The 23759-nt window shown below is 44.3% G+C and overlaps 1 protein-coding gene across 13 annotated transcripts in view; it reads left to right on the forward strand.

Annotated features, from left to right (window-relative positions):
* Positions 1–23759, forward strand: part of Enox1 (ecto-NOX disulfide-thiol exchanger 1) — a 584295-nt gene that overhangs the window by 501919 nt on the left and 58617 nt on the right. The gene's annotated exons all lie outside the window — the stretch shown is intronic.

A 23759-nucleotide genomic window follows, 5' to 3' on the forward strand; every position in this document is an offset into this window, starting at 1 on the left:
GTCTTACGTATATCTGAGCCCTCAGCTGTCCTTTAGTCTCAGCGCCTGTGTAACCACGAGTCTGTATTAACCTGTTTGTTATATGGTGAAACTTCTCTGACTGTAGCCTCTGCCTGTGGATATAAATATATTTAGAAGGTGTTTTGATGCTGAGTCAATTCAGCTAACCAGAAGTTTTAGATTCACTCCTAGGAGCTAAGACCTCTTGTGACAAATTTTAGACTGAGTTTGTAGTACTAGATATATATAAATCACTTTTTATGGAGTGGGTGGGCCTCAAATCCAATCAGGGAGTTATTGGTTACTCCTCAAAGAGTTTTGCCATCATCATAACCAATGGTTACATTGTGCCTGGCCTGGCAGGTGGGTATTATAGCTCATAGAATTGTCACATGGGTAAGACTATTGATGTCTTTACCCCTACCACTACCTCACAACCAGCAGCTGCCTGTGCAGCACCACCTGGCACAATAAACATCAACCGGCAGGGAACAAGCTCAGCTTCATTGTGATTTCTCTGTATCTTGCATCCAGGTTGTGCGGTGTCTTCGGCACAAGGGTCCCATCAACTTTGAACTGGGTTTTCTGGCAGCAAGTTTACTCCTGCTTCTTCCAGTTTAAAAAAAAAAAAAAAGTCGACAAGGACTGATAAATATTCAAAAAAAACACAACAGGATGCCATTAAACTGCTGATCACAAAACTGCGTATGATTAATGATGATCATTAGAGCTCCTTCATAAATCCTTTAAGCGGGTGCTTTTTAATAGCATTATCACAGACAGTCTGAAAATCAGCTCTCGCAGGCCAGTGAACCATTGGCCTGGGTGGAGCAACAGCTCACCAATGTTCTAGCTCGACATCAGTAGTGCCCAGGGCTTCTAGCCCTCCTGACAACATTTAGCAAGGATAGATCAGGAAAAACAACACGAGGAAAAGAGGATTATTATGATGAATACCACTTTAGAAATCAACTAGATATTTTTCTCTCTGTAATCAAAACAGAAGATCCATACGGTTCTCTTGATTTGTCATGGCGCATGGATAAACGTTACTACTTTATAAAAATATAAAGCTTTCAGCAAAAGTAAGATTAATCACAGTTATTTCTGCTAAATATTGGGTGGGAGTTCAACTTTTGAATACAAACAGAATAAATTCTATCATTTTGAAGTAGGAACATCACTGAATATATTTGTCCACTTGGAGATGCTAGGCCTGCCTTCTGTGTGCCTCTTTAAACTGCCCAGTTGCTCAGTAAGTACCGTCTTGTAGATATAGAGGAAAGCTTATAGTACGTCACTCTCCCTAGGCACATGCAATGAAGCATGTGTATGTGTTAAAAGTCAAGGCAAACTCATGGCAGCAGGTATGGAGGTGCTGGTGCCTGACGTGGCAGTGGTTATGTACTACTGAAGATATTTGTGGTGGTGGTAGTGGTACCATGGTAATAATGGTGGCTGTGGTGACAATGCTGGTTACCATGGTGATGTTGCCTGTTGTGTTAGCGGCTGTGATATTGAAGGGTGGCTACGGTAAGGATGTGAAGAGAATGTTGACTGAGGTAAGAATATTGGCTGTGTCGAGGATGTTGGCTGTGGTGAAGGATGTTGACTGGAGATGAGAATGCCGATTATAGTGAGAGTGTCAGCCCTGCCTGGTGACTATGTTGGCTCTGGTGAGAAGGCCATCGTGGTGATGACATTGAGTGTGGCGAGCATTGTTGCCTGTAGTGAGAATGTTGGTTGTGATGATAATGGTGTCTGTCATGACAGTGCTGGCTGTGGAGGTGACATTCGGTTGTAGTGAGAATGTTGGTTGTGGTGAGAGTATTGCATGTGCCTTGGTGAGATGTGGTAGAGATGTTTACTGTTTCCAAAATTAGAGAAACATAGGAAAGAAGATCATTTCTGTGTAAAATTGAAATTCTTGAAGGTACAGCAATCCTGGGTCTCCCAGCTTGCTTTTGAAAACTGAACTGCAGGGATCCAGGAGATCAGCACTACCCATAGGTGAGAAAACAGAGGATAATCAGAGGAGTTCTAACAGTAGTCTCTGATTTCTTAGTTACTTTCTGTTTTTATTCCTAGAGCTGAATTTCTTTCTGAAATGCTTGCCAGTCAGCTGTGGGTATGACTCACTATCCTTTTCCTACTATTTTCTGTATCAACTTTATCTGTTACCTATTCTGCTGAGCTTTTGGCTTGCTGATCATATTATTTGATTTCTGAAAGTTTACTTTCTACTCTGGCCATTGCCCTTTAATGTTGTCTTGTTTTTATCGCACTGTTGAATTGTCTTCTCAAATCTTTTTGAGGATTCTACTTAGAAATTTGAAAGGCATTTTTTGTTCCTAAATTTCTACTAAATAATTCCAGAACTGTTTGAGGTTTGTTTTGTTTTGGCACACACGTGTAAATGCATGTGTGTGTGTGTGTGTGTGTGTGTGTATGTGTAGAGTATTCTTGTGTTTTGTTTGTTTGTGTGTGGTGTGTGTATGCATGATATGTGGTGGGTATGGGTGTGTTTTGTTTGCATGTGTGTGCATGTATTATTGTGTGTGTGTGTTTTGTGTGTGTGTGTTGAAGCCTCTCTTTCATATAGAGGCTTGTTCCAAGCAAGGTGATGGTTGGTCATCCATTCAAATTTGGTATGAGAGCTTGGTTTGCTTTCTTGGAATCTGCAGGGAGTTTTCTTGCTGTAGCTAAGGCTCCTGCACATGTTAACTCAGGCCTTCCCAGATACCAGTTACCCAAGTGTGTGTTGACCCCACACTTCATCGTAAGGAAAGTTTGGGAATCCCACAAGTACCCAAATCTATCAAATGCTGCGATTTCCCAGAATTCCCTTTATGCTCTTGTTGCTCTTATAATTTAATCACTGACAGATATTTTAGTTAAGCCTCTGGAGGAAGGAAACACACACACACACCATCCATTATCTTATTAAGCAGGAACTTGTTTTCAAGGGCTTTAACTTTAATCTCATCCTTGCTTGAATGAATACTCAGCTAGCACATGGCCAAGATAAAGGGAGAGAAGGCTGGAAGATATGAAAAGTTGTGTGGCCATCCAGAAACACAGGAGAGGAAGAACAGCAAGAGAGTTTTATGAGTGTCTAAAGGAAGGAACAAGGAATCTAGACCAGTATATTTTGAAATAAAAATGGTGACTTTCTTAGGGTTTCTATTACCGTATAGAGACACCATGACCATGGCAACCATAATAAAGGACAACATTTAATTGGGGCTGGCTTGCGGTTTAGAGGTTTAGTTCATTATTGCCACAGTGGGATACATGGCTTACAAATAGACATGGTACAGGAGAGGTACCTGAGAGTTCTACATTGGGATCAGCAGGCTGCAAGAAGGGAATGAGACCTTTGGCCTGGCTTGAGCATCTGAGACCTCAAAGCCCCACCCAACAGTGACATCCTTCCTCCAACAAGGCCACACCTCCTAATAGTGCCACACCCTATGGGCCTATGGAGGCCATTTTCATTCAGACCACCACAGTGGCCCAAGATGCAAGGCAAAGTACACAGTTGAAACTGTGTAGGTAAAGGAAAACAGACACAGGAAAGTGAGAGCCGAAGGAGCTGAAATTTGCAATAAAAAGAAATGGCCCACTCCAGTAGCCATGTCATCTTTTCCCTGGTCCTGGGACAGAAAAAAGGGGGAAAGCAAAAAAAGGGGAGCAAAGAAGAAGTGAAGGAGGAGGAGGAAAGGAAGAAGAACATAAGCATTGGGTATGGTGATTCCAAGAAGCCTCAGTTCAGGGGGCGGCGTGAAGCTGAGGAGTGCAGGGCAGTCTCCATGGAGCTGAAGGAGGCAAAGGCACACCATGGAAGATGCCTGCAGAGGCCAGCCCACCTCTCCTGCCACTGTCTAATCAAGGGTACTGGCACAAACCCAGAAGAACAAGAAGGAAAGAGAAGGACAAACCCTCTGAACAGAAGACATTCAAATGTTGTAGCATGATTAGTTGTGCCTTAAGAATTTCTATGAAACATTTGGAGTTAACATCATGAGTATGAAAAACCGCAGGAGGATCAGCCTGGAATTTGGGCCAAAACACATCGTGAGAATCTCCCCACTAAAGAGAGTTCCTGGACCTCAGTTGTCCCACTGTAAGGAAGAAACATCGCATGCACAGTGATCCGGCTGACAGTTCATCCAGGAAGAAGTTTGCTAACAGTGTTACCATAATGTTTTTAATACAGGAAAACACACACAGAATAGAATCCAGTACCACTGTACACGGGATTTCACGAGGATGTACCAAAGGGGGGTTTCTTTTAAAAGCTGTACGGCCTTCAGGTTTAAACAGAGACACATGTGTCTAAATAGACAAGTGCGCATAAAAACCCGATGTCTTTGCAAGCTGTGAGGGCAGAGCCACGGCCCCATTCTTAGACCATTCTATTTATTTCATCCACCCAGATGCGGCTCCTTTCTGCTCTGAAAATTACTCCCAAGGTTTTCCCACATTCATATTAAAAGTCACCAGCATTTCCCTAGAGGCAGAAAGCCTCACACAGGGGGACATCTTAAATGCACCTTTAAAAAGGATTCAGTCATTAAACGCGATGTGCACCAGAGCCGCCTCATTCAGAGTCTGCCCTGGGTCCCCCTTCCTTTTCCTTTGACTACCTCAGCGTCTCTCCTTTATTTTCTTCCCATCTTGCTGCCCTTACTTTGTTTGGCTTGAGGCATTGCAACTGTAGCCCACGTGTTGGAAGCTCATTAGAGGCTTCAAGGTCATTTGTGGAGTACACCAGAAGCTCCCCCCCCCCCCCCGCCCCCGTGTCTTCTGACATTTGCAGATGGCCTTCTCCCAAACTCCTAGAGGTTGGAAGCATCTTGCTTCAGAGTGAGGCGCTTGAAGACATCTTGAGCTCCATTTGGAACCAGAAACCCAAAGCAAGCTTCTCTGGCTGCATATGTGGAATGCTTACCCCTGACATCCGTTACCCAGCTCATTCTATGAAGCCACAATTACTCTGATACCTAAACCACAAAAAGACCCAACAAAGATAGAAAACTTCAGACCAATATCCCTTATGAATATTGATGCAAAAATCCTCAATAAAGTTCTTGCTAACCGAATCCAAGAACACATCAAAACAATCATCCATCCTGACCAAGTAGGTTTCATCCCAGGGATGCAGGGATGGTTCAATATACGGAAATCCATCAACGTAATCCAGTATATAAACAAACTCAAAGACAAAAACCACATGGTCATCTCGTTAGATGCGGAAAAAGCATTTGACAAGATCCAACACCCATTCATGATAAAAGTCTTGGAAAGATCAGGAATTCAAGGCCCATACCTAAACATGATAAAAGCAATCTACAGCAAACCAGTAGCCAACATCAAAGTAAATGGTGAGAAGCTTGAAGCAATCCCTCTAAAATCAGGGACTAGACAAGGCTGTCCACTTTCTCCATACCTATTCAACATTGTACTTGAAGTCCTAGCCAGAGCAATTCGACAACAAAAGGAGATCAAAGGGATACAAATTGGAAAAGATGAAGTCAAAATATCACTTTTTGCAGATGATATGATAGTATATATAAGTGACCCTAAAAATTCCACCAGAGAACTCCTAAGCCTGATAAACAGCTTCGGTGAAGTAGCTGGATATAAAATTAACTCAAACAAATCAATGGCCTTTCTCTACACAAAGAATAAACAGGCTGAGAAAGAAATTAGGGAAACAACACCCTTCTCAATAGTCACAAATAATATAAAATATCTTGGCATGACTCTAACTAAGGAAGTGAAAGATCTGTATGATAAAAACTTCAAGTCTCTGAAGAAAGAAATTATAGAAGATCTCAGAAGATGGAAAGATCTCCCATGCTCATGGATTGGCAGGATCAACATTGTAAAAATGGCTATCTTGCCAAAAGCAATCTACAGATTCAATGCAATCCCCATCAAAATTCCAAATCAATTCTTCAACGAATTAGAAAGTGCAATCTGCAAATTCATCTGGAATAACAAAAAACCTAGGATAGCAAAAACTCTTCTCAAGGATAAAAGAACCTCTGGTGGAATCACCACGCCGGACCTAAAGCTCTACTACAGAGCAATTGTGATAAAAACTGCATGGTACTGGTATAGTGACAGACAAATAGACCAATGGAATAGAATTGAAGACCCAGAAATGAACCCACACACCTATGGTCACTTGATCTTCGACAAGGGAGCTAAAAACATCCAGTGGAAGAAAGACAGCATTTTCAACAAATGGTGCTGGCACAACTGGTTGTTAACATGTAGAAGAATGCGAATCGATCCATTCCTATCTCCTTGTACTAAGGTCAAGTCTAAGTGGATCAAGGAACTTCACATAAAACCAGAGACACTGAAACTTATAGAGGAGAAAGTGGGGAAAAGCCTTGAAGATATGGGCACAGGGGAAAAATTCCTGAATAGAACAGTAATGGCTTGTGCTGTAAGATCGAGAATTGACAAGTGGGACCTCATGAAACTACAAAGCTTCTGCAAGGCTAAAGACACCATCAATAAGACAAAAAAACCACCAACAGATTGGGAAAGGATCTTCACCTATCCTAAATCAGATAAGGGACTAATATCCAATATATATAAAGAACTCAAGAAGGTGGACTCCAGAAAGTCAAATAACCCCATTAAAAAATGGGGCTCAGAACTGAACAAAGAATTCTCACCTGAGGAATACCGAATGGCAGAGAAACACCTGAAAAAATGTTCAACATCCTTAATCATCAGGGAAATGCAAATCAAAACAACCCTGAGATTCCACCTCAGACCAGTCAGAATGGCTAAGATCAAAAATCCAGGTGACAGCAGATGCTGGCGAGGATGTGGAGAAAGAGGAACACTCCTCCATTGTTGGTGGGATTGCAAGCTTGTACAACCACTCTGGAAATCAGTCTGGCGGTTCCTCAGAAAATTGGACATAGTACTACCGGAGGATCCAGCAATACCTCTCCTGGGCATATATCCAGAAGATGTCCCAACCGGTAAAAAGGACACATGTTCCACTATGTTCATAGCAGCCCTATTTATAATAGCCAGAAGCTGGAAAGAACCCAGATGTCCCTCAACAGAGGAATGGATACAGAAATTATGGTACATTTACACAATGGAGTACTACTCAGCTATTAAAAAGAATGAATTTATGAAATTCCTAGCCAAATGGATGGACCTGGAGGGCATCATCTTGAGTGAAGTAACACAATCACAAAAGAACTCACACAATATGTATTCACTGATAAGTGGATATTAGCCCAAAACTTAGGATACCCAAGATATAAGATACAATTTGCTAAACGCATGAAACTCAAGAAGAATGAAGACCAAAGTGTGGACACTGTGCACCTTCTTAGAATTGGGAACAAAACACCCAGGGAAGGAGTTACAAAGTTCGTAGCTGTGATGAAAGGATGGACCATTTAGAGACTGCCGTATCCAGGGATCCATCCCATAATCAGCTTCTAAACGCTGACACCATTGCATACACTAGCAAGATTTTGCTGAAAGGACCCAAATATAGCTGTCTCTTGTGAGACGATGCCGGGGCCTAGCAAACACAGGAGTGGATGTTCACAGTCAGCTACTGGATGTATCACAGGGCTCCCAATGGAGAAGCTAGAGAAAGTACCCAAGGAGCTAAAGGGATCTGCAACCCTATTGTTGGAACAACATGATGTACTAACCAGAACCCCGGAGCTCTTGTCTCTAGCTGCATATGTATCGAAAGATGGCCTAGTCGGCCATCAATGGAAAGAGAGGCCCATTGGACTTGCAAACTTTATATGCCCCAATATAGGGGAATGCCAGGGCCAAAAGAATGGGAATGGGTGGGTAGGGAAGTGGGGGCGCTATGGAGGACTTTTGGGATAGCATTGGAAATGTAATTGAGGAAAATATGTAATAAAAATATTAAAAAAAAAAAAAAGAATCTGAGCGTTTTCACAGCAAGTTCCTGTTGGGCTGTGGATGAGACAAAAGGGCTGTGCCTGATGGTAGCACAAAAGAAATCCCCTCGGAGTTTCCTTGGCTCCTGCCTCGGGCAGGCCACTGGCTGTCTTGCTGTCTTCCCAGAACAGGTATCATATGCTAAAAGAAGAGACTTTCTGCACCTGCACTGCCAAGGGCACGGAGACGATGAAGGCACTGAGCGAGGGGAGGGCCAAGCTGACCCACTTGACTCTTTTCTATCCTGCTTTGGGAACCGAGGCCTGTCAGAGCCTCAGGTTCTCCACCTGGCCAGTGGGTCCTGCCAAAACACACTGATGTTTGTTGTCAGAAAATGAGGTCATCCCTGTGAACACTCTGAAAGGCAGTTCTGCAGTGCAGACAGTTCCACTGCGTCCTGGGTAAAAATATGATGGGAAACTTAAAGTAAGTAATACCCAGGTTTCATAAAGTCAAGTCCAGGCAAGCCTTGGGCCATGGGCCCTATGTGGCTTCTGATGATATATCTGCCTTCTCATGAGGAATTTCTTCCCTCCCTCCACCTCCCCAGAGTACCTTTGTATATCTCTCCATCTCAGGATCCCACATCTAGAATTCCAGGCAAGAAACTAAGTCCTATAAGTATCAAGTGACTGACCAAAGGCAGTGTGGAAACTCCAGCTCCGGTCTCTCTGACCACAGCCCCTGCCCTGTCTCTGACACCGTCACTTTGCGAGCCATGTTCACTTGACCATCAGTGCCTCAGCCCAATATCCGTGGCAGCAGGAGCCTGGTGGAACATTCTAGCCCCAGTATCAGCGGACGGCATCACATTAGCAGCCTGTTTGCTGCCTCTCAGTCACAGGCCCCAATTTGCCCTTTGAATTAGCAGAGTAAGAGCTAGCAAAAGGAAGCCGACAAGCACACGGCTTTCATTTATTGAATTTAAACCAGGAAAATAAATCTCTTCACTTCTGGGAGGGAAAAGAAAGAGCCCTAATAAAACCTAACTCTTGGAGGCGCATCGCATCCTGATTTCTCTCACGCCTCCATTAATTAATCTGATCATCAAATGCTTCCTCGTTAGTAATCATCGCTCTGAAAAATAACGGGGCCTGTGGATGAATCAATGCGGGAGCCGGGTAGAAACAATGGCACTGCCCCAAGGACCCTTCGAACCAGTCACCTTTGCTGCTCATTCTGCAGTGAGGAATCTCAGTTGTTCCATCCCCTTGTAGCCATCCCCAGGACTGTTGGGAATTAGGACCTTTGTCTGTGCCACTCTGCAGGCAGCATGGAGACCTTGGAATGACCTTCCCGTGTACCACCGCCTTGGGAAATTGCCTCCTGACTTATGTGCGCTATTACACTATGAGCACCAGGTTTATGGTGGAAAGGATCTTTTCTGGAACGCAGTAAATCAAAATGGAGTTTTGCCACAGACACAGTCTGGCCTCTTCCACTTGACCACTGCCGTCTCTCTCCTTCCAGCCACAGATGCTAAAATGAATCCCTGTGGTCTGGCCTTGGCTTCAGTTCTTTGTTGTCTGCCAATGCAAGGCACCTCTGCTCACTCACCATAAAGCCCCAAGCCCAGCGCTGGCACCCCTGGCTGCCCGCACATAGCAGGTGTCCCATCCCAGCCAGCCTAATGCCATCCTCCTCCTCCAGACCCGGGATACAGTTGGGAGTGCATCCTGCCCCAGGCTTCCTCCCCACAGCTGCTTAAAAGAGGCAACAGGGAGATTGGAGCAACTGTCCAATTTTCTTCTCATCTTCAAAGAATGCCATGACTCGAGAAAGAGGCAAGGGGACAGTGAGGACAAGAGTAGGCAGAAGAGGGGAAGTGTTTATTTGAACAGGTGAATACATGCAGAAGAAAACGGAGATGGTACGTGGACTTTCCTGGATCTTTGGCATTTGGGGTTTTTACTTTTCCGTTCCGTGCAAAAATATAAACTCAACTGATGAAAACTTAGCAACATGATATACATATAGAGATATACTGTTTGTTCATAGTGGTTCTACCCTGCTGGCTGACTGGCTAACATCTGCCTTACTCTTCCAGCATCTTCTCTCTTTATGCACATATAAGAATGTAGCAATCGCATTGAGGTATTGACCAATGGGATAGCCAAACTTAGTCAGTTTAAAGTGTCTGCAACTGTAACCAAAGTACAGAACTGGGAATTCAACTCCAAGATGTTAGGCGGTTAGTTAAAGACTACTTTTTCTCCTCTGTTTCGCAAAGCACCCTGAATAGTCATCAAGGGGAACTTAAACAGAGTTACTGCCCAATCTGGCCCTTCTTTTATGGACCACCCACTTCAGGCAGCTGATGAGGGGGAAGCACCAGTGGCATGGGTTCTCATCTGGATGTTGCTGCTGCAGTCTGGCAAATTCCTAAGTAGCTTTTGTGTCTATCTGTCTCTTTCTCCCTTCATCTCTACATCTTCTTCCCTCCCCTCCACCCCCTCTGACTCCCCTTCTTCCCTCTGTCACCCCCTCCCCATCTGCCATTCTCCCTCTCCTCCTCTGTTACCTGCCCCCTCTCTGTCACTACCCCTCCCCCGTCACTCCCTATCTCCCCCTTTATGATGCCCTTTGCCTTTGTCACCCCCTCCTATCTCTCCCTCTGTCATCCTCCCCTCTGTCATTCTCCCCCTTCCCCTCTGTCACCCCCCTTACCTCTCTCCTCTGCCACACCCCTCCACCTCTGTTATCCCCCCCCCATCACTCCCCCTTTTTCCTGGAATCTCTATTTCCTCGCCTCCACAAACATACACAGGGATAGTTTTACCAAATAGCCACAGCGTTTCTGTGTTTTTCAAAGTCCTATGGAAGACTAGGGTGAAAATACATGCAAGCTTTTGTTGTAGATTTCCAAGAAGGGTGTATTATAGTAATGCTTAGGAGGGAAAGGCCAGCTCTGCAGTGAACAGCTTTCTGTTCCCTTGATGCATTCTGTTGGCCTCCCATCCCCACCCCCATACAGCCACTGTCCTTGTCTTAGTTCTGTCACCACCTCATTATTCCAAGGCAGGTGTCACTTAGGTGTTCAGTGAATGGGTCTCACTGGTCGGTGGCGTAGGCACTCACTGGAAACAGTGACAAAAACATGCTCCTCTTGTTATAAAAGAAAGGAGCACAAAAGAGAGATAAGGGGTGGGAGCGGTTGCAATACAGTAGAGATCAACACAGCCAAGTACTGATCATTGAAAAATTAATAAAATAGAAAAAAATCGGTTAGAAATGAGAACTGGTAAACAATATTAAAAAGGCAAACAAAGTTAAACCCGTAAACCAAACAGCATGAACGCATGAAGGCAGCAAGAACACCTTTGGGACACATGTTTAAGCCCAGATGGTGAGACTTTTAAGTCAAGTATCTTATCAATATCGAATCAGATGAAATTGAGAGCCCGGCTAAGCTAATCCTTAAAAATCAAGTTAGCAGCCTAAGTTTTGTATTCTAGGAAGAGGTACAGATTGCTTAATGGGGCGAGTTCTCCATACATCCTTGGGCAGATGTTGCTGGTCTCTTAGAACTCTTTCAGAAAAAGGGACAGGAGGAGTTTACATGGCTAGCATGCTCCATGTGTGAGGCAAGGAGGGCATTCAGGCCAGTGTCCTTTACAATATAGTTATAATCGCTGTGTTTATTGAGGCTTTCTGTTGTTGCTGCCAGTATTTCTCCCATGTCTATAGTTCAGCTAGAAGTGGTGGCACTCAGAGACAGAAATGGGAAGATCTAACATTTGAGGCCAGGCCACGCTGTGTAGGGAGACAAGGCCATCATGGCATACACAATAAGACTCTGGCTCATTAAAAGCAAATAACAACAAACAACAGCAATAATAAATGGGAGGAAAAAGAATCTACAGCTGAAAGCAAGCAAACCTGAAACAGTTCAGAAGCTAATCAGCTGTAACCGGACAACCTGCCCCGCAGCAAAATGGCTTTTATCTGCCTTTGCTCTCTCCTGGCCTAGGAGGAATGACCCACAAGGAAGAGCATGGAGACAGGAATCCATCGTTACTGTGAGACTGCTAAAGGGTGATGCTCTAAATTGACCTAAGTGTATTCAAATAACTGGGAAGATTTAGGGAAACTAGAAGACTTCCTCTGCGTCCTTAATTGGAAGGAAACATGGCTAGCTATTTATGAAGTTTCTTCTGGAGCCACCTAAAGATTCAAAACACCAAATATGTGTGTTATTCTTCTCCCCTGGGCCTGATTGGGCTACAGAACAAGTTCAAGGCCAGCTTGGACAATTTTGGGTGGGGAAAAACTGTCTTAAAATACAAAGTTAATAAAGGTCTAGAAAGACAGCTTGAGTTTGAAAGCTTATATAGTATGTACAAAGCTGTAGATTTAATCCCCAGAACTAGGGTGGAGGTTGTAGAGGAGCAAGTTAAAGTTCTCCCCTACCCATGTGCCTACTCCAGTTAAAAATCCTAGCATTGCACCAGAGAGGCCAGTCTTGGAAGTACCAGCCATTGCTGATGATGTAAGAATGAACTCTGGGTTGGCTATGAAAGTAGCTGACACCCAAGATCATTTACAAAAGACCCCTCCAAAGGGAGCACACAGGAGTTTGTCCTCTAGTTACGATGCAGGGTTTTCTCACTGGCCCCTCTCACCATGACTGCGTTAGAAACACTACAAAGAACGAACGAACTTATCTCTTGGCATTTGCAGCCCATTGCAAGACGCATCTGTTCAATCAGGACTTCATTTGATCAAAGTGAATGCGCCAACCTGGCTGGAAAGCAGGTTAATATTGTAAATTTCTGTACATGCGTCCAGAGGTTAGGGTGATAACCACCTCATATAACTCCAGGGGGGGGGGGGAGAAAGTGATAAGAATGAATACACACCAGCAAATTGGATTAGCATCTGCAGAGGAATCGCTAGCGCAGGCAAAGGAGAAAATAGCGATATCCATCCCTACTTCAACAGGGCATTTGACACCCTCTCATGTGAATTGCATGAATGGTGTTAATTCATGTCTGTGTTTTGAAAATCAGCAGAAAGGCGACAACTAGCCCAAATAGGGTGGGGGTAGACAGCAGACCTTCCCATCCAAGTATCAATCTGCAGTCCCCAGTACCGCCCACTCATGTTTGTTAAAAGCCACTTGACCTGGCTGGGTCAAACACTGCTATTTTTACAAAGAGGATAATGACAGGATTTTATGGAACTCAGTACCACTTTTATGGAACTTCGGCCACTCAAGAAACCTTGCATTACTTAGGGGATGTTCCTTAGTCTCATAATGTCCCACTGGTAAATATTGTTTATTTAACTTCTGAAGAAAGCGAAAAACAGGAAACTGAGCTGACCCTGCAAATTACACCTCCGGGGTTTTTTTTTTGTTTTGTTTTTTTAAATGTGAAGAAGGGAAAATAGGTTTGAAAGCCTTCTCAAACATGTTTGTATCTCTTCTGCCTTTGCTCAGTATTGAAGAAATTAATTAGTAAATTAATTGCTTTGCAAAGCTACCTCAGGACTCATGAGGCAGTTTTAATGGTAGAATGACTAGCCAAAAAGGGGAGATCAGAGATGCAGAGTGGCTTACTCAAGGCTGCACAGCACATTCCTCTGAAGTGCTAGTGTGTGGGTTATTTGCCTTTCTACCTACACTGAGCTATATTTCTTTTTAGAATAACGTTGTCTTCTAGGAGCATGGGATCTAATGACTAATAACCCCAGTGGGTTACGTGGGTGCCAAAAATTACTTGTCTTTCTCACAAACTCCTCCCAAAGGCATATTCAAGTAAATGAAATGGTATTTAAAACCACATCAGATGAAACAGTTCCTACCAACTCCCAGCCAATGAACCAAGGTCACAATTTACCTCTCTTAGGGGACAAACTGCCCAGAGTAGACAATACCTATGCACACTAGACACATACCCTTTGCAAGCCTTTCCCTCTAAATGGTATTGTTTTCTGTGCTAATCACTGCGTGAAACTGGTAGCAGTAATGATGAGGAAGTATATATACAAGCTTGACATTGTCTTAGAGTGAACTTCAGCTGTATTTATATGTATTTATGTCTATAAACATGAGGTACAGCGCAACAAACAGAAAAAAAAAGCACACAGCCAACAGTTGTCTGAACCTGCCAGCTTGAACTTCGACCCTCTCTGGTGGCAAACATAAGTTTATAAACCATTATCTCGTAAATAAAAGCAGATTGTAATAAAACCCAAACATATGCAAAAGCGCTTTGCAGGCGACTACTAATTACGTCATGGGTGCAATGCACTGACTTGTATCTTAGTTTCAAAGCAAACAATTCCAAAAAGAACACAAGAACAAGCTACAGTGTTAAAATAGCAACATTCAGTACAAACGTTGCACACACGGGAACTAAAATATGGACTTCCCATCAAAAAACCAGACAGGATTTCATAGTTCTCTGTCCCACTTTTGAATTTTAAGCAAAGATTCCTGAAGTCGTCCTGTCTAATGGCTAGATGTACTCAAACTTTGTGGTAACTGTGCTGTAGCCATTCGTTTTGAGTCTATTGTTGAAATGCAAAGTGTATATAGTACCAAAGCAAGAATAAATTACCCTGAGTTAAAAGGGGGGAGGTGTGTGTTGGGGTAGAGAAAAGGCTCAGCAGTTTAGAGTGCTTCTTGATCTTGGGAAGGACCTAGGTTCGGTTCCCAGCACTCCCATAGTGACTCGCCACCATCTGTAACTCCAATTCCAAGGGATCTGCTGCCCTCTACTGCAGGCTCCAGTACACTATCGCTAATGCACATAAATGCAAGCAGGCAGGTACACGCACACACATACAAGTGATAAATGAATCTTTTTAGAGATGTGTGCAGAAGAGTCAGTCTGTATGTGCCACTGTGAACCTGTGTGTGAAGGCAGACTGGGGAGGGACTGAGAGATGGGCACATGGTGCTGTGTAAATATTTCTGTGGAACAGAGGAGTGGACCACTCTAAAGGCGCGTCTCGTTAAATGTCGGAAGCTCTGGGAACAATCCATTAGCATTTAGATCAATAGGTTTTGTGGAGGAGGTCATCGCTGATTTTGCATGTGATTCGTGTATGATTTGCTGGCACACTGTGGTAACGAATGAACCTTTGGTAGGTTTAGTCACTGCTTTAAAATTCAGTATCACTATGCCTAACTCCTGCATCACAGTCAAGCAACTTGGAAGTAGGGACCCCACCCCACCTCCTCCTGCAAGCTTAGACCCTCAACATCTTACATCTCAGTGGTTTCCTATGTTTTTCCACCTTCCCTGTGGCTCTAGGTGTCTTATAAGACTTATATTACCTTTTGGAAATTTTGCTTTATTCAAAAGATTCCTGCCTCCCCCCTCCCAACACATCCAGACATGCCTCTCTATAACAGGAGAAATCCTATTTTATTAAAGGTCAGTCCCAGAGAATTCAGACTGCTTTAGCTCAGAGATGCCATTTTCTAAGGGCTTTTTCTCTCTTCTCCCGACCCAAACACCCTGGAAGATCTCTCTTAGAGGTACACAAACATCTTTTGTGTCATGCCTTTTCTCAGACTTGGGGGACAGAATCCCTGCCAGCAGACTGCCTTTGGGGGAGACACATTGCTTTATGACTCAGAACTCCAATGAGGACCTAGATAATCCCTGTTTCTGCTTTCTCACTAATATCCCCAGTGTCCCAAGAGCCAGGGTACCCATAGGCTTGCCCCCGAGGCTCACGGTCTTGATCTTTCAGGGGCTGATCCCCAGCAGGCCTGCACCTGGGGTCTTTCAGCTGTGGCATTAGGTTCTGAACAGGAGGGTCCGAGGATTGGACCATGCCCCAGACATCCCTGGGCTATAAATGAAGCCTGACCCCATCAAAAACAAGAGATCGCCTTTCTGCCTAGCAATGAGAATGGCATTTAAAATTCAATATCAGGAAAGATATTGACGAGATTAAGGGCCTGGAGGAATTGATTTATGAGGAAAGACCCAGGGAATTAAATATGTATAGCCTGGTGTAATAGGATATTAGCTCTGAACACAATTTCATTTCTAAGATCGGGCGCTCCTGTTATCAGTCATCTGAATGAGGAGTTCTCTCCAGGAGATGTCCCTCCCCTAGGGGTCACCCTGCCGGAGGCAGAGGAAGGGAGGTGCCAGGATTGATACAAGGGCCACAGCTTGGTGTTCCCCTCATCCCAATGTGAAATCGAAGTGCATTTTCATCCCAGGTGGGAGCAGATGACATTTCCAGCTAGAATAGATCTTCTGTAGTTTCACTGTCTCCTGCAATGAGAAAATTCCAGCTAGTGCCACCTCTCCCTTTTTGCAGGTACGGAATGGTAAATGCCCACCCTCCCCTTGAGTCACGTTTCCCTCAGTCATCAGAAACACCGCCCCACGTGCTTGCATTTCGGGGCGGGGCAGCCTTGCTCTCAGGTTGTGAGCATGCTCACTAGATTTCTACTTCTCAACTTCCTTTCCCAGCTGGAGACTGGCTCAGGATTTCCAGGCACCGAAGAACTGGCCCCCTTGCAGGAACCCCAAGTTGACATCCCTAAACAGGCTTAGGATCAGGCAAGAAACAAAGCAGAATGAAGAGATAGAAAGCGTGAAGAGCCCTGGAAGATGTGTCCGGGTGAAATATCTATCACCCTAGCACGGAAGGGTTAAGGGGTGTGTGTCCCCATCTCAGAGCTATAGCAGGTCATTAAGCTGAGAAATCTAACCCCATGTGAAATCATGCTGCAGGCCCAAATAATTGAGGAAATCTGGTTAGAGGCAAGGCATATAGACACTGCAAGGATGCTCAAGGGCATTACCATGGAGACTAGCCATTCAAAGTGCTGACCCAGTGGACCATCTAGGCACACCCATCATGGCTTGGAGTAGAATTTTTTTCAGGAAATTTCTAGCCTCACTTCCTTAGGTGATACTCTACTGTCCTTCAAGATGTGTCTCAGTGACCCGAGCATCTGATGTATAGCAAATCTATGAAAGTAGAAATAACTGTTAAACCCAAGTCAAAATGAAACACGTGTGAGTTAAAATTTATGATGCTCTATGGATTGAAAGATTCAGTGGGTAGGTTCTCCAGTGGAACAGGTGATTCAAAGGACAGCCCCCCACCCCCACCCCCACCCCCACCCCCACCCCCACCCCCCAACCTGTTCTTCTGACCTGGAAGCTGATCACCCAAAAGTCCAGGGACTGTTTTGTAAAATACATGGGCCATAGTCATTATTGGAGCATAATGTGTTGTCATGTTAGTTACTGTGTTTATATTAATATCTTCATGGCCCTTCACTTTGAAGACAGGGTCCCTGAATTTATTTTCTTTCTGTATCCTCCACATTATCCAGCCAAGTGGGAGGCTCAGAGCTCATTGAAGGAGTAGATATAAGCAGATTGTTTTAGGACTGAATATAGAGCTAATCCCTGGTAAAAGGTTGGAGTAAGAACAAGAGGGAAGGAGACTGGGAGTGCAAGTCAGTGGGTCAGTCACTGTCCTTAGAGCTCAGGTTGAATCAAAGTGCCTCCAATTTAAATCAACCTAAATTTAGAAAGGATGGTCACTCCCGTCACCACGGAAGAAGTTGGCACAAAACCAACACTGTATTTCAAGGTCTACTCCATCTGTGACATCTGCCACCTCTGTCCCCTTGCCATGCTCTAGGCTTCCTGAGAGCTCTGAGTTCTCACCACTGCAAGTACCCATCGTCAGTGCAATGGTGTTAGTCTATGTGATACAAGCCACATACACTGTCATCTCTAGCATCCGCAGAATCTGGCCTTCTGCCATCTACCAACGTTGTGTCGGTAGCAAGGTTAGAAGAATTAGGAAACAAAAACTCAAGGAAGGCTCTGCAGTTTTTAAAGGAAAGCTCAGTCCAGCAGACTGCACATAGCAATGCTCACAATAGAGTCCCTCAGGGGCCTGCTCCTAAGAGGGAATGATGAATGCCCAAGTTCAGGTCCTCATTAGGAGGACTTTCTGATTTCCATTGGTGTGTTCTGATTTCCATTTAAAACTGATGGTGCAGCATGGTTGCCAAGGTAGAAATTGCAGTTTGAACTAAGAAAATTGAGCCATGTAAGCAATAGCTCTCTCCTAGACAGTGTGACCTCAAGTTCATGACATACATGAGCCTATGATTCTCCTGTCTGTAAAAATGGAAATGTGACCTCACTTATTCTAGGGCTCCAAATAACATTCGGAATGCTCTTTGAATTTGTTAGAAGGGAAGACCCACTACACACCAAAGTCTTCATCTCCAAAGAGCATTACAAATGATCTCATTAAATCCATAGCCTAGAAATATCACGCCATGTCAGGTACAGCATTTATTTACCTGCTTGTTGTCCGCTGGAGTGTTTCCACTTGATTGACATATGGATAATTGTCTAATTGGAACACACTCAGTTGTAACCACCCAAGAATGTAATAGTGCATCTGTTTAATGCCATACTCTCAAATGTTAAATTAAAATTATGCTGCAGTCAGCCAATCCAACCGGGAGACACTTCTGATTAAGTTCTAGCTGTCTGTGAATGTCTGTAATTGAGGCACGTTGGTACTTAAAAATTCAAACTAGAAAGAATATTATACAGTCTCATAAATTTCAATGAAAAGGACCAGAAAAGCTAACTTAAATTGTCTAGTTGTAAACTATCTTACTGTTTTTATAGGGTTCCTAGTCAAATGAAGGATAGCAGTTTGAATCACCACTGTTTTTGAATACATAAATATTAGATTCTCGAGTTTATACTTTGTAAACCAAAGAAAGCATTAATTTTATAGAATGCACAGAATAAGAGTGTTGGAAGTTTCTCTGGGGGTCAGGACAGAGTGGACATGGGGAATAAATAACACAATTATAAATCCATTGATTGGAATTATTTAACCTTTTAGGGAATATTCCTCAGATTTTCAGGATAGCTAGAACTGCCAAAATAATGAATCAAATGCGTCAAATGGAGCCATAATTCTCTTCTGGATGTTTTTTTAAATGTCTGTATGCCTAGAACAATAAATTATTCAGTGAGGGAGCCTCAGATAGTTTTTGTTCCTTCTCTTTTCGGAATCATAGTTTGATTACATACAAGAAGGGAAAATGGGGCAAGCATTCGTTTATCTCTCCATCCATTCACTCATTAACTACCTACTACATATCATATAAACAAAATTTTTAACTTATTGATGGAATTCATCTAGTTGACATGCATATAAAATATGACACAGCAGCAAGTGCTTTGGAAACAGAGAAGGTAGATCAGCTCCTGTTGTTTGAGAGCTTGAAAGGTGTCTTCCTGAAGAACCCAGGGTGTGCTGCCTAGTTTATGTCAAAGCTAGACTTACCTGAAAGGAAGGAACCTCAGTTAAGGAAATGCCTCCTTAAGATATGGCTGCTTAGTGATTGATGGGGCAAGGACCAGCCCATGGTGGGTGGAGCCATCCCTAGGCCTGGTAGTCTTGGCTCCATAAAGAAGCAGTCTGAGCAAGCCTTGGGAAGTGAGTCAGTAAGCTGCACAGCACGCCTACCTCAGTGGTCTCTACATCAGCTCCTGCCTCCAGATACCTACCCTGTTTGAGTTCCTGTCCTGGCTCCCTTTAGTGATTGATGGGCTAAGATGTAGAAGTGGGAGCCAAATAAACCCTTTCCTCCCCACGCTGGTTTTGGTCATGGTGTTTCAGCACAGCAATAGTAAGATACAAGGCTATTGTATCTAATTGTGTTGCTGGCCCTGGATTTGCTTTGTCCTTTTACCAGTGAGTCCTTTAATTCTTGTGGAGTTCAGGATGGATATCAGTGGGACAGGCAGCATCCAGAGAAAAGCTGGTGGCATTGGCGAGAGCAAGGCATAGGTAAGAGAACAGGCAGGGTTGTAAGGAGTATACCAAGAGAGGAGGAGAGAGGTAGTTAACAGGCACAGTTTGAAGCATAGCTAGTTAAGGGGCTAGTGCATACTGAGAGAAAGCAAGGGTCTAAAAGACCAACTCTGTCAACAGCCAACACATGTAGTGTGCAAGCTAAAGCCCTGGGTATACGTAACACCCCTGTAGAGAGCATGCTGGGAGAAGAAAAGAAACTAGTATAAGAGCTGATGATGTCAGAACAGTCAAAGTGGAGTGCTAGGGACTGGAACCTCATTGTAGCCAGTGAGAGTGACATGAAGGAAATTGTGACTCCCAACCCTGGTTACTCGTTAGGATTATTACCTGTGGAGGACTAGGAAAGTAATCAATGCCTGGGCGCCACCTCTAGTGATTCAGAGTTAACTGGGCTTCCACGGGCCCCAGGAGCAGGCAGCAGTAGTATCCAGGGAGGAATGGAGAACCACTTATCCTTGAGTGCTCTTTTAAGAAATGTAAATAAAACTCAGAACTTGCAAGCATCTGATGTGCTGCTCGTGGTCACAGGGGGGTGGGGGGAGGGATAGAAAATGGGCACTTTGCAAAATGAAGAGCCCCATGCTGAGTGGTCCAGGGACTGACCTGACTGGGACAGTGAGCAAATAAACAAAAGACAAACACAAGGGCACACGGAAAAGCTGGGGTCACGTGGGTCGGGCGTTCAGCTAGAGAGGAGGCTGGAGCACCCCCACCCAGAAGCGCAGGGTGTCTATCATATACAGTTGAACTGGTAGGAAGGGATGGGAGGGGGGTCTGCTGCATACGGCTGAACAAGGAGGAGGAAGGGGATTTTATATCCAGCCAAACAAGGAGGTGGGGTTATTATTATATACAGCTGAACATGGAAGGAACAGGCCCTGTAGGGGAGCAGTCTCCAGGCAGTAAACATCTAGGGGGAGAAAGCTGTAGTGGACATTTTCTGCAAACACTATCAGCATCCACACAGAGATCCATAGAAGGCTTTGCCATCCCTCTGGGCCTCAGGTGGAAGGCCTCACCAATCCTGTAGTTCTGAGGCACTGGGGTCCTTGACATGTCAGTACCCCTGGAAAACACTCAGGCCTTTCTTTGCTCTCTACAACGAGGACTCTTTATGTCCTACTACTGACGAAGGTGAGATGCCTGACTGCTGTTTTCCTTCTGCAGGTAGGGAGGGTAAGTGGTCCTGCCCAGCAGTCATGTGGGTCAGCTTCAACATAGGCCCTTTAAGCATGCCCACGCCCTTGAAGTAGTCTGACTAGAAGAGTGGCTTAGGGAAATCCTCCCATAAGACAATAAGGGAGCATGCGCTGGCATGTCCACTGCCGTCTTGTCTAGTCTGGGAGAACAGCAGGTGCCAATTCTCCACTGGAAGGGCAGATTGGGTAAGTTGGGTCCACATACCCCACAGAAGCAGCACAAAATGTTAACACAGGCCAACCCTAATAATAGAAATCATATTGAAAATATAGTAAATGGTAAGGAATATGGCAGTGTCCCAGAAAAAAATACATGCAAAACAAAGAAATATATGTGTTTCAGGGAAAAAATAAGTTCAAGTAAAAGTCCAGACGTTATAATCATTCAAGCAATTGTCTGTACACAGGAAGAAAGGGAAATAGGGATGAACACAAGATCTTTGTTCCAAGATAGAATTCAAAGGAAGATGAGAATAAATGGAAACATAAATGTGAAGTAAGGTCAGGGGAAGGGTATGTATGTGTGTGTATGCACACATGATGCATGTGTGCATGCATGCGTGTGTGTGTGTGTGTGTGTGTGTGTGTGTGTGTGTGTGTGTGTGTGCATATGTGTGACGGGAGGTTCTACCAAGTTTTTCATGTATTCACTTTTGATAGTAACAGCTAGGAGTTGTAATCAAGTCTTTTCCCTTATCTTAAGCTCATTTGATTTTTTTTCCCCCTCATTACTAGAACAGTATGCTCATTACAGATGTGGTAGTAGGTTAACAAGCAGGACGTAGAGATCACAGACCGGCTCCTGCATGAGCAGTGTCCAGATCCCTTCCTGTGAATGTGGCCAGATTAAACAGAAGCTCTGTGTTCCCTGGCCTCTGTAGCCAAGCTGCACATTCTCACGTACTTCCCGGTATCTAGGGTGTGCACAGCTTCACAGTTCAGGGCTCTGCACATAGATGACCACCCTTGATATAACGAACCCTCCACTGCTGGGCACTGAGCAGATAAACATCCCTTACCTTTGAAGACAATTTCCTGTTCATTTTGTTCTCTTGAATTAAAACTTGGGTTTGAAATATTTTTAAAATATTCCTCCTGTGCGTGTATCTGTGTGTGTGTGTGTCTATGTGTCTGTGTCTGTGTCCATTCATCTCTTCATTTGCGAGTGTAGGTGTGTATATGCCACACAGCATGTGTGGAACTTAGAAGACAATCTCTGGTCTCAATCTTTGCCTTCTACCTTGTTAGAGAGGGGAGTCTCAGGTCTCCCTGCTGTGTCCATCAAGCCAGCTGACTCTCGGTTGTCTCAGATTTGCCCATCCCTGCCTCCCACCTCACTTTAGAAGTCCTGGAATTATAAACACAAACCACTGAACCCAGGGCATATGGATTCTGAAGCTTTCCATTCACGTCTTCATGCTTGTGTGGGAAGTCCACTTACCCTAGATTTGTAATTTTCCAGTAAGGAAAAAACAGCTGACATCACCTACATCAGAATATCAGACACCCTCGGGCCGTCCTCTGGCCATCGATGAGGGAGAGTGAGCAGGGCATAGCCCATTGGTGCTGCTGTCTTTTACCTGTTTCTCTGTACACCACAGGGCCTGAAGTGTCCCCACGTTTCTGTGCCGTAGGCCGCTGAGTTGTCAGAGGGAGCCACGATCACAGACTGGGAGAGAAATCACTATTTATACAGAGAAACCAAGGGAGATTTAAAAATCTATACAGTTTCAAAATAGGCAGTTGTACTAACAAACAAGTCCAGAAGAAGGCATGGAGTGTGTGTGTGTGCGCGCACGCACGTGTGTGTGTGTGTGTGTGTGTGTGTATGCATGTTTCCTTTTGTTTTGGTTTAGTTTTTGTGAGCATTTTCCATACCCCGTTCCTCTAAAACCCGTGGTATGGAAGATTCAGTGACGTCCTTCGGAGTGATGGATGTAAGCATGGGGCTTCCAGTGTGAGTGTGCCTTGGACTCTGTGGTTAGCAACTGGCCAGCTGCTCTGTGACCTGACACTGGAGGTGGCCCCTTCACTTCAGACCACACTACTCTTTCCCGTCCATAGAGAAGCGTTAATTATGTGCCACAGCAGGCAAGCATGCTCTTCTGTGTTTTCAAACTGGTCCTTTGTTGTCAAGAGGCTTTTGGATAGATGTGGCTGTTTCCAGGGCCAGGTTTGCAGCTCTTGAACATATTCTCTAGCCTGCATGCGTGTGAACCTCAGACAGCCAGGGCAGAGCAGCCCCGGGCTTTGAGCAGACAAGCTAAGCCTCCAGATGAGTTACAATGGATAGAGCAAGGAGGGCTCAAGGCTCACAAAATCCCTTCCGTGGCCCTGCCTGAAAATTGTGGTGTAGGCCATAGCTTAGTGTTTTGACAGCTTATATCAGCAGTTTTCTCAGCTGATATATGTATTGCAGTTGGACTTCTGTCCTGCTGATCCAATAAAACATCTCCGTCACAACAGAGAAAGTAGAAAGATCTTCCGTGGCTCCTGCCACTTGGGGAAATAGCTGTACGGTGTTGCCATAAAGCTAGCTTCACTTTAATATGGAAATCAAGGAAAACTGGGCAAGTAGGCTTTGGCTTAATATTTAGCTTTTTTAAAAAAGATTTATTTTTTTATGTATGTGTGCATGTCCAGATACTCATGGAAGCCAGAAATAAGGATTGGATTCCCTGGACCTGGTGTTAAACTGTTATCCACTGCCCTGTGGGTGCGTGGAACCAAACCGCGGTT

This window comes from Mus caroli, unplaced genomic scaffold (assembly GCF_978045245.1).
Source record: "Mus caroli unplaced genomic scaffold, Mus_caroli_1 scaffold_12, whole genome shotgun sequence".
Lineage (NCBI taxonomy): Eukaryota > Metazoa > Chordata > Mammalia > Rodentia > Muridae > Mus > Mus caroli.